This window comes from Mus caroli, chromosome 8 (genome assembly GCF_900094665.2).
Source record: "Mus caroli chromosome 8, CAROLI_EIJ_v1.1, whole genome shotgun sequence".
Lineage (NCBI taxonomy): Eukaryota > Metazoa > Chordata > Mammalia > Rodentia > Muridae > Mus > Mus caroli.
The window spans coordinates 29,262,312-29,274,002 of NC_034577.1; the positions used below are offsets into that span (position 1 = coordinate 29,262,312).

The 11,691-nt window shown below is 44.3% G+C and overlaps 1 pseudogene; it reads right to left on the bottom strand.

Annotated features, from left to right (window-relative positions):
* Positions 1-6,600: 6,600 nt before the first annotated feature.
* Positions 6,601-7,615, bottom strand: LOC110300207 (annotated as a pseudogene).
* Between the last annotated feature and the right edge of the window lie 4,076 nt (positions 7,616-11,691).

Below are 11,691 nucleotides of genomic sequence, written 5' to 3' on the forward strand. Positions count from 1 at the left end.
TGAGAAATAGACAACTGGGGGATGAGACCAGTTAGAAAAAGTATGTCACCAGGGGGTATGTCCTTAGAGACTGTTAGGGGTCCCTGCCCCTTTCTCTCTCTCTCTCTCTCTCTCTCTCTCTCTCTCTCTCTCTCTCTCTCTCTCTCTCTCTTTCTCTCTCTCTCTGCTTTTTTTGGCCACTATGATCTAAGCAGCTCTCCTCTACTAGTCCTTTGCATCAGGCCCTGCCCTCACCTGGGTCTATGAACCTCAGCACCAAGTAGTCACGTGTCAAACCCTCTGTAATTGTGAGCCCCAATAAATCTCTGCTCCTTTTCAATGCTTTCCATAGGTATTTGTCCCAGTGACAGAATGCTGACTAGCTCAAGGGATAAAAGTTAACACGGAGGACAAAGGCGATAATCTCAAAAAGGTAATAGGTCTCTCTCTCTCTCTCTCTTCCTCATGTATTAAAGCATAGGTCGGCAGCTGCTGGAAGAGAGAGTGTTACCAGAACAGTGTGGGGTGGTTTTCCACTCCTGCAATGGAAGTGTGGAGGACAGGCGAGAAGAGGTGTTACGTATTGCCAATGCTTCTTCCTCCTACCTTTGCTTGCTTTGTGACCTTGTCAATGTGTATTTGTGCTATCCATATTGACCTATATTTGCAGGGGTTCCTGCTTTTTACATGAACACTATTAGCAATTTCTTCTTATAACTTTTAATATTTTATGTGAAGAAATATCTTACCATTTCTGAAATCATAACTTCTTTATAAAGAAACAGTAACAACTAAAATATTTCAGTACTTTTATTTTTTTTCTGCAGTCCCTTTTAGATTGGTGGAGAAATAGGAATCTGCATTTTTATTTATTTTTGCATGGCCAGCTTCAAGCTGTGGGACTATATCTTGAGAGATTCCCCAGATGTCCTTTGAATGTGTGTTTATTATATCTTCACATCTTTTTCTCTCCACATTCAATTCATCTCTCAATAACATTTTCACATAAGCACTACGTCCTGGCCAATCGAGCCACTGGAGCTGCTAAAATTTTCAGTTCATAGCTCTTTTAAAAAATTCCCGTGCTGTTAGCCTCCTGCATCTCAGCTTCTCGTAAAATCTGAAAGCAATGCCATCTTTGAAATATAGATGTATCTTTGAATATAAGCATCTTAGAGATTTTGATCATACCTGATGCTGGTTCATCTGAAAATGGGCAATGCTGGCTACATTCCTGGAAGAAAGCTCAGCCTGTGTTTTCTTTTCTATGTAGTTTTGGTCAGCATCTCCTGTCCAGAAGAAAGCTAAAATGCAGAGCTCTCGGAGAATGGGCCAATGGTAGACAACAGCCCACACACCGCACAGCAACCTCACACAACAATTTACAAGGAGCATGTAGGAGAAACCTAGAGACTATTCAGTCAGGCAGCATTGCATTGCTACCATGTACAGACATCCTTATTTTCCACCTGTCTCTTAACGTTTAGGGTTCCCCCACTTCCCTAATTCTTAAGTACCACCTTAAACATGTAAGCATCTTAGAGACAGGCTTTCCGTTCCAGAGAGGGATGGGAGCAGCATTGCACTGGGGAAATGACGGACAGGCTCATGTCATTGACACTAGCAATCCACTGTGAAGGGTGGGCGCTGACCTGCCACCCTCTTCCCATGTTTGCTTATTTCTCGTGTGCTGCTGTTCTATCGAATGTCTTCCTGGTCCCAGCTCTCTCCCTTGCAATCCAGGGTCCAGATGACATTTAGGATGCTCATTCCAACATGAAACTAAGGGTATGTGGCTCCCTTGTTTGGGAAGTTCTAGTGTTTCTCTGCTACCTACAGAACATGAAACTAGAGTCGGGTGTTCTAGACCCTCCCTGCCCTTTAATGTGAATCTCCTGTCTTCTTTGTTCACACATGGCTCTCTTGCCTTCTCTTATTCCTCTGCCAGATGTATTCCTGTCTGGCTCCATACTCTCTCATTCTGCATCCCTCATCCCCCATCCTTGCCAATCAACCTCAGGCTTCCCTTCCCACTCTGCTCCTTGCTCCTTGTGTGGTAAAAGGTCTGAGCTCACTTCCAGGTTTGAAAACCCATCAATCTCTGAACTCAAAAAACCCCCACCAATCTCTGAGCTTGAAAACCCACTAATCCTCAGGCTTGCCCCAAGCTCAGGACTTGAAATAGCACCAATCCACACCCTAGAAGTCTCCACCCTGGAAAACTCCACCCCCAAGAAACCCTATATAAGTCTGCCTCCTGCCCAGTGCCCTTCTCATCTGTGTAGAGGCAGTCACCTTTTTGTGTCTTTCCCAATAATTGTCTCGTGTGAGGTGCAGTGTGACTTTGTGGTATTCCTTGGCTCTGGACTGCCAGGATACCTTTCTCTTCAGAGCTGTACCACTTCCTCTGGGGAAACCTTTACCCTCAGAGCTTTATACTACAGACTATGTAGGGCTCAGCTCCCACATTGCCACCTCCAGGAAGCCTTTCCCATGCCCTCGGTCAAAGTCTCTCTCTTCCTCATTAGGATTCCCAAAGCATGGGGTTGATTTGTATGGCCAGTGAAGAGTGAGCTATTTCCCAGGCTCACGGAAGACAGCCTCCAGTGCAGGATGGGAGCAGCTGCTTTGTAGCACCCTGGTGAGGCTTTATGTGCATAGTAGCAGAGCTACCTGGTGCTGGGCATTTTATGGGCATTATTTCACTTTATCTTCTAGATGATCCCACGAGGTAGACAATTTTATTCCCTTCCTAAGGAAATTGAGCCTTGGGAACATGAAGAAACTCACTTGTCCACAGTCTGCTCAGTTGTTGGGACTCATTCCCATTGCCTGACTCCAGAATGAATGAATGAAAGAACCACTACACATGCAGAGCCTTGTGCTTAGAGGCAAGTTCTCTACAGCAGAGGTATGTTCCCAGTTCCTGATTGTGTCTCAAACTGTTTAGCTCTCTGGGCTTTGAGAAATGCTGCATGCAGTAATGGAAGGAAGATATGTATGTGCTAGGGGCTTCTTTAGCTTTATTCCTCATTTCAGGAGGACAACAGCCCGCCTGTGTAGATGCTGTAACCAGAGGGGAAACGGAGCAGAGAGGGAGAGATCAAAACCCAACAGGATGACATCATTACCCAGAGCTCTCGGGTCCCTCCCAAAGGGTCTTAAATGAACCTTAAATATATCGTGTCAATATTTTTGACTCCTGTATCTATTCAGAGGAAGGTATGACCTCATGGCGTGCTATAAAAAGAGATGGGTAACTAAAAAGTATGCATTTCTTGCTTGTCCTAAAACAATTACCATACTTTGCTATAAAACCTCAGAGACACTGGCTTTCAGAATCAAGAGAAAAACAACGCCCTAGAGACTCCTTGCATTTGCTTTTGGCCTCATTCACACTATCCCCAATAACTTCAAGGTTCTTGGCTTCAGTGGTAATATGGCTGCTCACAGGCTGGGAAGGGAGGAGGGGAGGACACTTGTAAAACAAACAAATTTCTGAGGTGTGGCCTCAGAGAACTCTGTGTGTGTGTTCAGCATCTGTCATGAGGAAGGAGCATGTGAGGATGGATGGGAGGAGTGTGTGGGGATGGGAGGAGCATGTGAGGATGGGAGGGGCATATGAGGATGGATGGGAGGGACATGTGAGGATGGATGGGAAGGGCATGTGAAGATGGATTGGAGCAGTGTGTGGGGATGGGAAGAGCATGTGAGGATGGAAGGGGCATATGAAATGGGAGGGGCATGTGAGGATGGAGGGGAGGGGCAAGTGAGGATGGAGGGGAGGGGCATGTGAGGATGGGAGGGACATGTGGGGATGAGAACCAGCCCCGGGTTTTTAAGTCTAGATGAAGACACACAGAGACAAAACATGGCAAATCTCGAAAGGCCCCTTCTGTCCAGGGGAGTGTGACATTCCTGATTACATTTCTATCTTGGTTGGGGCTACTATTGGTGTGATAAAACACTGTGACCAAAGCAACTTAGAGAGGAAAGGGCTTATTTGGCTTTGACTTCCACATCACAGTTCATCATCAAAGGAAGTCAGGACAGGAACTGAAGCAGGACAGAAACCTGGAGGTAGGAGCTGATGCAGAGGCCATGGAGGGTTTCTGTTTACTGTCTCCTTCCTATGGCTTGTTCAGTCTACTTTCTTATAGAACCCGGGATCTCCAGCTCCAGGGCTGGCTTCACTTACAGTAGGCTGGGTCCTCCACTATCAATCACTAATTAAGAAAATACCCTGCAGGTTTGCCTACAGCCCAATCTTATGTCTCCCTCCTCTCTGATGACTCTAACTTGCGTTGAGCTGATATAAAAACCAGCCAGTGCAGATTCCATGCAGGAATCAGCAGATGGGTGCCTTGTGGTCAGGCACTGCCCAGAGGAAGTAGCCCAGGGTTAAAAGCTTGGAAAACAAGTTGGAGTTATCCAGAAGAAGGGAGGAGTGTCTTTTGTTTTCAGAGTAATCTTCGTCCACTGCGTGTCACAGTGTCTGACTCCTGCTGTCAACATTGTGGGATGGGTCTTTTAGAAATGAAGATATACAAAGATCCCAAATGGCCAGTTAGGAATTCCACTGATGGTCAGCGGAGAATGTGTTGGTTGGTTTTTTATTGGCTTGACACAGCCTCTGGGAAGAGAGAACCTCAACTGAGACAATGCTCCCATTAGAGTTACCTTTAAACAAATCTATGAGAATATTTCTTGAAGAATGGTTGATATAGAAGCCCAGCCCACTGAGGGATATTACCATCTCTGGCAGGTAGTTCAGGGTTCTATAAGAAAGCAGGCTGAGTAAGTCATGGGGAGTAAGCTAAAAAGCATCATTCGTCCATGGCGTCAGCTTTAGTTCCTGCTTCCAGGTTCCTGCCTTGAGTTCTTGCCCTGACTCCTTTCATGGACTGTGAAATACATCTCTTTGCTTTTGGTCATGATTTTTATCACAGGAATAGAAAGCAAACTAGGACAGAGAGATTGAGACCTGAGTCCAGGACAGTCTTCAGTCTTCTTACAGTACTGTACTAATTCTGTGTAGAGACAGGCATATTTGTGTTAACCACACAGCAACCATTAATATCTGTGCTATCACAAGATCATAGAATAGGACTGAGATGTGCACAGGCTTAATTCAGGTTTTCAATATTTTTATATTCATTCATTCATTCATTCATTCATTTTTGGTATGTGTGCATTCATGTATGTATGTATTTATGCATGCCATGTTGCACATGTGGAGGGCAGAGGACAATCTGGGATATAGGTACTTGCCTTCCACCTTGCTTGAGACAGTCTCTTTCATGATTACTGTTGCATTTGCAGAGCTAGATTCCCCCGACTTCGCACTACTACACTTTGGCACTTTATCTACTGAGGGATCTCCCTCATTGCTTATTTACTCTGGAGACAAAGTCTTGTCATATGACCCTTGCTCCCTGGAACTCTCTATGTAGCCCAGGCTGGCCTCAAACCAATTCCCACTGGTCCTCTGGCCTGTCTATTGAATGCTGGCACCACAAATATACTCAGCTAAGGCCTTATTTAGAAACAAGAGAGGAACCACTCAGTAAGTGATGGAAAATTAAAATCTAAGTGGTATTAGTAAAAATATGATTACTCTAGCAAAAAAAAAAAACAGGTAAGAATTAGTTTTAAAAAATAATAGATTGCATATGCTATTATCAAAACTGAGTTTGTTTTTTAAATTATGTATCTAATACTGTGGGTCTAAGACAAATGCAGCTTATTAGTGTGCATGTGGTTAAATGTTGATTTTGCATACAAGTTTGGGTTGAGATCCATGAAAGTAGTTTCTTCTGTGGGTCAACTCAAACCGTGTTATGCCTCCGCAAATACCGATGACCCAGGGGTTTTCTGACTCTGACCCCAACCCAGTGCTGGGGATCCAGGCACGTGCCAGCCACCACCCCTGGGTTTCACATGGGTCCTGAGAATCCAAACTCACTAAGCCACCTCTCCAGCTCTTCATATGACACCTCTAATTCCTACGACAATCATAAAAGTGCCTCCTCCACGATAGAAACAGGAAAGCTGAGTCCCAGAGACACAGTGCTCTCAAAGAATTAAGTGAGTATGCTGGGATTTTAAGCTGATTTTCCAAAACCACATAACTCTTTCTTTCTTTCTTTCTTTCTTTCTTTCTTTCTTTCTTTCTTTCTTTCTTTCTTTCTTTCTTTCTCTCTCTCTCTCTCTCTTTCTTTCTTTTTCTTTTCTTTTTTTTTTTTTTTACTAATTTCAAAATTTTATGTTATAAGAGGCATCAGACATGCTGCTATATTACCACATGTTGAACGTCAGGGAGAATTTGTAGAGATTCAAGTTCTTTCACTTTTGCAGGATCCACATCTTCTTCTAGCTCCCAGGTGCTTTCTTCATATGGCAGGGAGCACCATTTTACAAGGTGATGTGTTTCTTCCTCCCGTTTCTGCATCCTTGGTGTGGGCCACCTCTAAGATACGATCAATTTCTATATAATCTGGATTGAACAAGTCTTCATCAGGCTCAGTGAAAATGTGCTTCATCTGGGACTGTTTGTTCCTAAATTGCTTGATCTTCTGTGCGATGCGGGGATCCTTTTCCAATTCTTCCATTGTGGCCCCATTACACTGTAAATAGGAAAAGCTCTAGGTCGAATGGAGGTTCTCCTGGGTGAACCTCCTGGACAGTCTTGGATGCCAGGATCTTCTTACTTATGTTTGCATCATCTTCTGGAGGCTCCTCAGTCTGCCAGGCCAGAGTGGAAGCCGAGAGTGCAGATGTGCGGCCAGCTCCCAGGACAGCAATTGTTTCCCCATCATCATCCGCCACTTTGAAGTCCAGGTCCTCATTGTACTTCCTGCGCTTTACTTGCCGTCCTGAGCGCCGTTTCTGGCTGCCTGCGGATTCACTGGGCTTCTCAGGACTCTGCAGAGATGGGTTTGGAAGACTTTGGTCTAGATCTAAACTCTCCACAGTGGTTTCGTTTTTCCTTTTTCCTTTCTTCTTTCTCTCCACTGGGGTTGGTCCTTGCTCACTGCTGGCCTTCTTGGACTTTGTCCTGGATCCATCATCAGTGCAGCTCCTCTTCTCTTTACCTTCCTGGGTACTGGAGGCCTCCCGGGGCTTCCGGGGCTTCTGGGGCTTCTTGACACCATCTTTCTGCTTCGTCTCCTTGGGCTCCTTGGCTCTCTTCGGCTCCTTGGCCCTTCTGGGTTCTTTTGGCTCTTTTGGCTTAGGCTCTCTGTCCTTGCTTCCCTTTGTCCCCTCTTGCTCCCCTGGCTCCTTTTTCTTCCGTTTCTTCTTTCTTCCTGCCTCCACTATCTTCCATCCCATAATGGGATGTCAATTTCCTAGAAAAAAAGGGTGTCAGCTTCCTCTTCAGTAGTATAGAGGTCCTCATGGGGCAGACAGTGATTGGCAGCTTGTTCAATGTTCTCTCCCTGATCAGGACTGCAATCGAATGGTGACGGAGATTTGTAGTCAAAGTTTACAGAGGCATCCAACATTGGGGAGTGATTCAAAGCTCTTAACTTGGACAACTGCTTCTCTTTCTTCTGTATTTTCATTTTCATCAATTAAGGGAAAGTATTTATTTCTAAAATGGCTCCTGCAGCAGCCAAAATTCAAACAGCTATTATTTGGTCCACATAACTGTTTCTATAGCCATCTGTTGTTGTTGTTTTTTTTTTGAATGTGACACATTTCTTCACACTTATGTGAGCACACTTATGAGAGCTGCTGGGTGGGTCTTGAGGTGAAACCTTAATAGAGAAGTGGGTCACTGGCAGACAGCCTTGAGGCTGTTCAGCCTAACCCCATTTCCTGACTGTACACGCAATGGGACCTGCTACCTCACACCCCGCTGCCATGCCTTCCCAATCATGATGGGCTATGAACCTCACATTGTAAGTCAAAACAAACTCTTCCTCTAAGTTGCTTCTCATTGGGTATTTTACTCTAGCAGTGAGAAAAGGAACTTATTCATTGTGTATCTTCTTTTTACAGCTGAGTTTCAATATTAGGCACAGTACCTCTCACACTGTGGGCCCTCAGTAAATCTGAGGAATATCAAAGTGTGTAGTAAATAAGTCGAGTTCATTGATGACTAGCAAGGAGAGCCCAAAGAAGCAGATTTGACACATTCTGGTCTCTCATCAAGGAACTAGGCTTTGCTGGGGGAAGTGTGTGCCCTTCTGCTTCACTTCCTAGTTAGTGGAGGACTGTTGTCCCATTGATGGTGGAGAAAGGCTTTGCCATGGGAGTGAAACACTACCTGCCTTTATTAGGGTTCATCGCTGTGAACAGACACCATGACCAAGGCATGGTGGCTGGCTTACAGTTTCAAAGGTTCAGTCCATTAACATCATGGTAGGAAGCATGGCAGTGTCCAGGTAGACTTGGTGATGAAGGAGCTGAGAGTTCTACATCTTAATCCAACTGCAGTCAGGAGAGACTGACACTGGCCAGACTTGAACATCTATATGAGACTTCAAAGCCCACCCCCACAGGGAGATACTTCCTTCAACAAGGCCACACCCCCTAACAGTACCACTCCCTGTGGGCCAAGCATATTCAAACCACCATACTACCAAAGAAAATCTTATTTGACAAAAGAAAATGAGAAATAAACCAGAAAGTGTGTCTGAGTCCTTTCTTGGAACTCAACTTAATGTTTCTATGGATGCTCAGCCACCTTGGCCATCAAACTGTCCTCTGACTGTGCTCTGACCCAATGTATTCTTACCCAGAACATTTATCCTTTGTCTCACCTGAGTGAAATACAAGGTGCCTCTAGCTAATAGCTTTGGCTGGGGCCCAGTGCAAAATCCTTCTTCTTCCTTCCTTATTATGATTGATATTTGCCATTGATGACCATCTATTTACATACAACATAGACTCTGACTTAATTGGAGTCCTATTTGTCCTGTAAACACATATGTGAATTTGTACACACACACACAAACACACACACACACTTTTTTTTTTAAGACAGGATTTCACAGTGGCTCAGACTGGCATGACATTTGCTATGTATCCTGGACTGACCCTGAACTTTCAATCCTTCTGCTTCAGTATCCCTAAAGCTGAGATTATAAAGGTATGCCTAGTACCTTTCTCATATGAGGAATACCTCATACCTAATCTTATGACATGCCTGGATTTTTCTGGGAATACTGATTAAAACTGCTGTTATGCACAACGAAGACATAACTAACTCTGCATAGGAAACCCATCATCATGAGAAGTTCGATGAACTGAGTTCTACTTCCATCATTAGTGGTCATATAAGCAGGCTACAAAACATCTGAAAATTTAGTAATGACCATGAGATGTTGGTCCACCTGCCATAGGGGCTCAGTGGGAGCACATGGGAGCCATTAAGTTTATTGAGGAGGGCTGATGGCATTTAGTGCCTGGGAACTGGAGGTGACAGATCTCCTGTAAAGTGGGGGGTCAGGTCCTCACCACAAGGATGTGTTCTGAATAAGGTTGTAACCACACCTCCACTGAGAAAGACCAAAATTGTCCCTTAGCTTTGTCTCCTAAGATCATGACAGTGACAGAGGCCAGTTGCAACTTTTAACTTTGACAAAGTCAATTCACGATACTGTTAAATATATTTAGGCAAGGCACTGGCAACCTATTCCAAGGAGCAGACTCGCTCAGGAAAGGGAGAGATGTGTTAAGTACTAGTGGCTTTTCCAATGCAGGTTGTCGAGGAAGTTGCTGAAATGCCATTCATTACTGCAACACACTTTCTATTAATTATCTGAGGTAATTTGTAAAGCAATAGCTAGAAGCCCACATGGAACGTTAACTCCTCTAATGAACGCAGCGAGTAACTTTTCCCTGGCCACTCTTTGTGAGCCAATCCATACCACTGTGATGCATAGGAAAGGGTCTGGAGTTGGTAAACGTGCCTTCAAACCACTGATCGCTATTTTTGTTTTATGATTACAGAAAAGCTACATGCTTCAGAGTTACTGTTGCCTGACTCTTTCACTTTGTCATTAAAGCTAATTGTCAATAAAGATAATGAAAACGGCTCCCAGGCATGCCAGCAATTTCAATCACCGTAAGCCTCTTTCTTGGTGGCTTGATGCCAGCCAGCGAGTGCCAACCCGGGACGGCTCTCCAGCCATCCAGATTGCACCCATAGGGGACAGATCCATTCACAACATTCTCTGTCCCAGCGAGATTACAGAGCACTACAGCCTTTTCTAAGGTGAGAAAAGCTGTTTTCCAGTTGTGGAATACAGAAACACGCTGTTATCGATGATACTTTTGAAAGTTTCAGAGGCCTTCTCCTGCCTCACTCAGTATAGACAAAAGAATGTGTTCATCCTGCACTTGGGCGTAAAGCCTTGAGGGGTGCTATGGGGACACTCTCCCCAACTTGTAAATGCCCCTGGGCTCCTTTCCTCATTTTCTTTGCCCTTGAAATCCACTATCTGCTAACATCATCACATAAGATGAAGGCCCAAGGGGAACAGATTCTGTCATTATAACTGGGCTGAGGTTGTATTAGCCGTGTGTCCAGCGTCAGGTGACAGATATCGACTTATTACAATTTGGGTATGACAAACCTTCTCCCCCACCTCCCAGCCTCCTATGCAAGGGAAGTTTGTTATGTCAAACAGTTGCAGAAGACCTCAGGAAAACTTTTTTTTTTTTTTGCAGAGACTTCTAGAAAACTTCCGTTTATTTGGGAAGGGTTGGGGGAGCCTAAGTAAAAGAATGGTCTAGGTGAGATTTCCCCATTGTGCTGGCATGTGACAGGGTGCCTGGGAGTGCCATTGTGGACCAGTCAGTAGAACAGAGGGTTAAACCTTACTCCTTCCTTGATGGGTTCTCCTTGGACCGAAGACTGTCCAGGACCAAATCAAGACTTCTTGAAATGCTAAAAACAAACACGACAACAAAACCCAACCTTTATCTGACTAAGCCGCTGGGATACATTTTTCCATTAATTGTAAGTAAAAACCTTGTCGACTTAGCAGGTTTTAGCGCTTCAAAGATAGAAGAATGAGAAGTCTTGGAAATTTGGATAGGAGAATATTGCTGATAGCAGAACCACGAAGGGAGCTTGAGTACTGAGGCGACACGCTGCTTCTTTCTCTGGCGGTTGGAGAACTGGGCTGTTTAGAATGTTTAGAATGTTTAACGTCAGATCTACCACCACCCACAAGAAGCAAAGCCAGGTGCCATGTGTTGAGAATGTCAGGACTGGCCATCTCCAAGATATCACTTCGTATTGCGGTACAATTGTGATAGGGGAAGGAGTCCGATATTTGCTTTTCATTTACAAGTGGGGACACAATCACGAGTCATGTGGCATAGATGTCACGTGATACACATGAGGAGCTTCATACTGCCCAATGGAAGGAAGTTGCAATTTCATTCCTGGGAGAAGCAATGGGTTAAGAGTCAACAATCCGCTTCTTATTTTTACCTCACAATTTAGATTTATTTAAATTTTTTTTTTTTATTTAGCCTCTCTGAGTGTCAGCTTATCAATGAAAAAATATGGATAATAATCGTGTTTTGTTTAACTCTATACAACTTCTGTCGAAAGCAAGTTAGCTGAATTGAATAAAATTCACTTTATGGCAAACTTGTTATGCAGATGTTAAGATGTTATCAATTACCATAATCACTTCATTCCTAGTGCCACGAAATAGATGCCATCATTTTATCGGCTTGGCTTTGAAG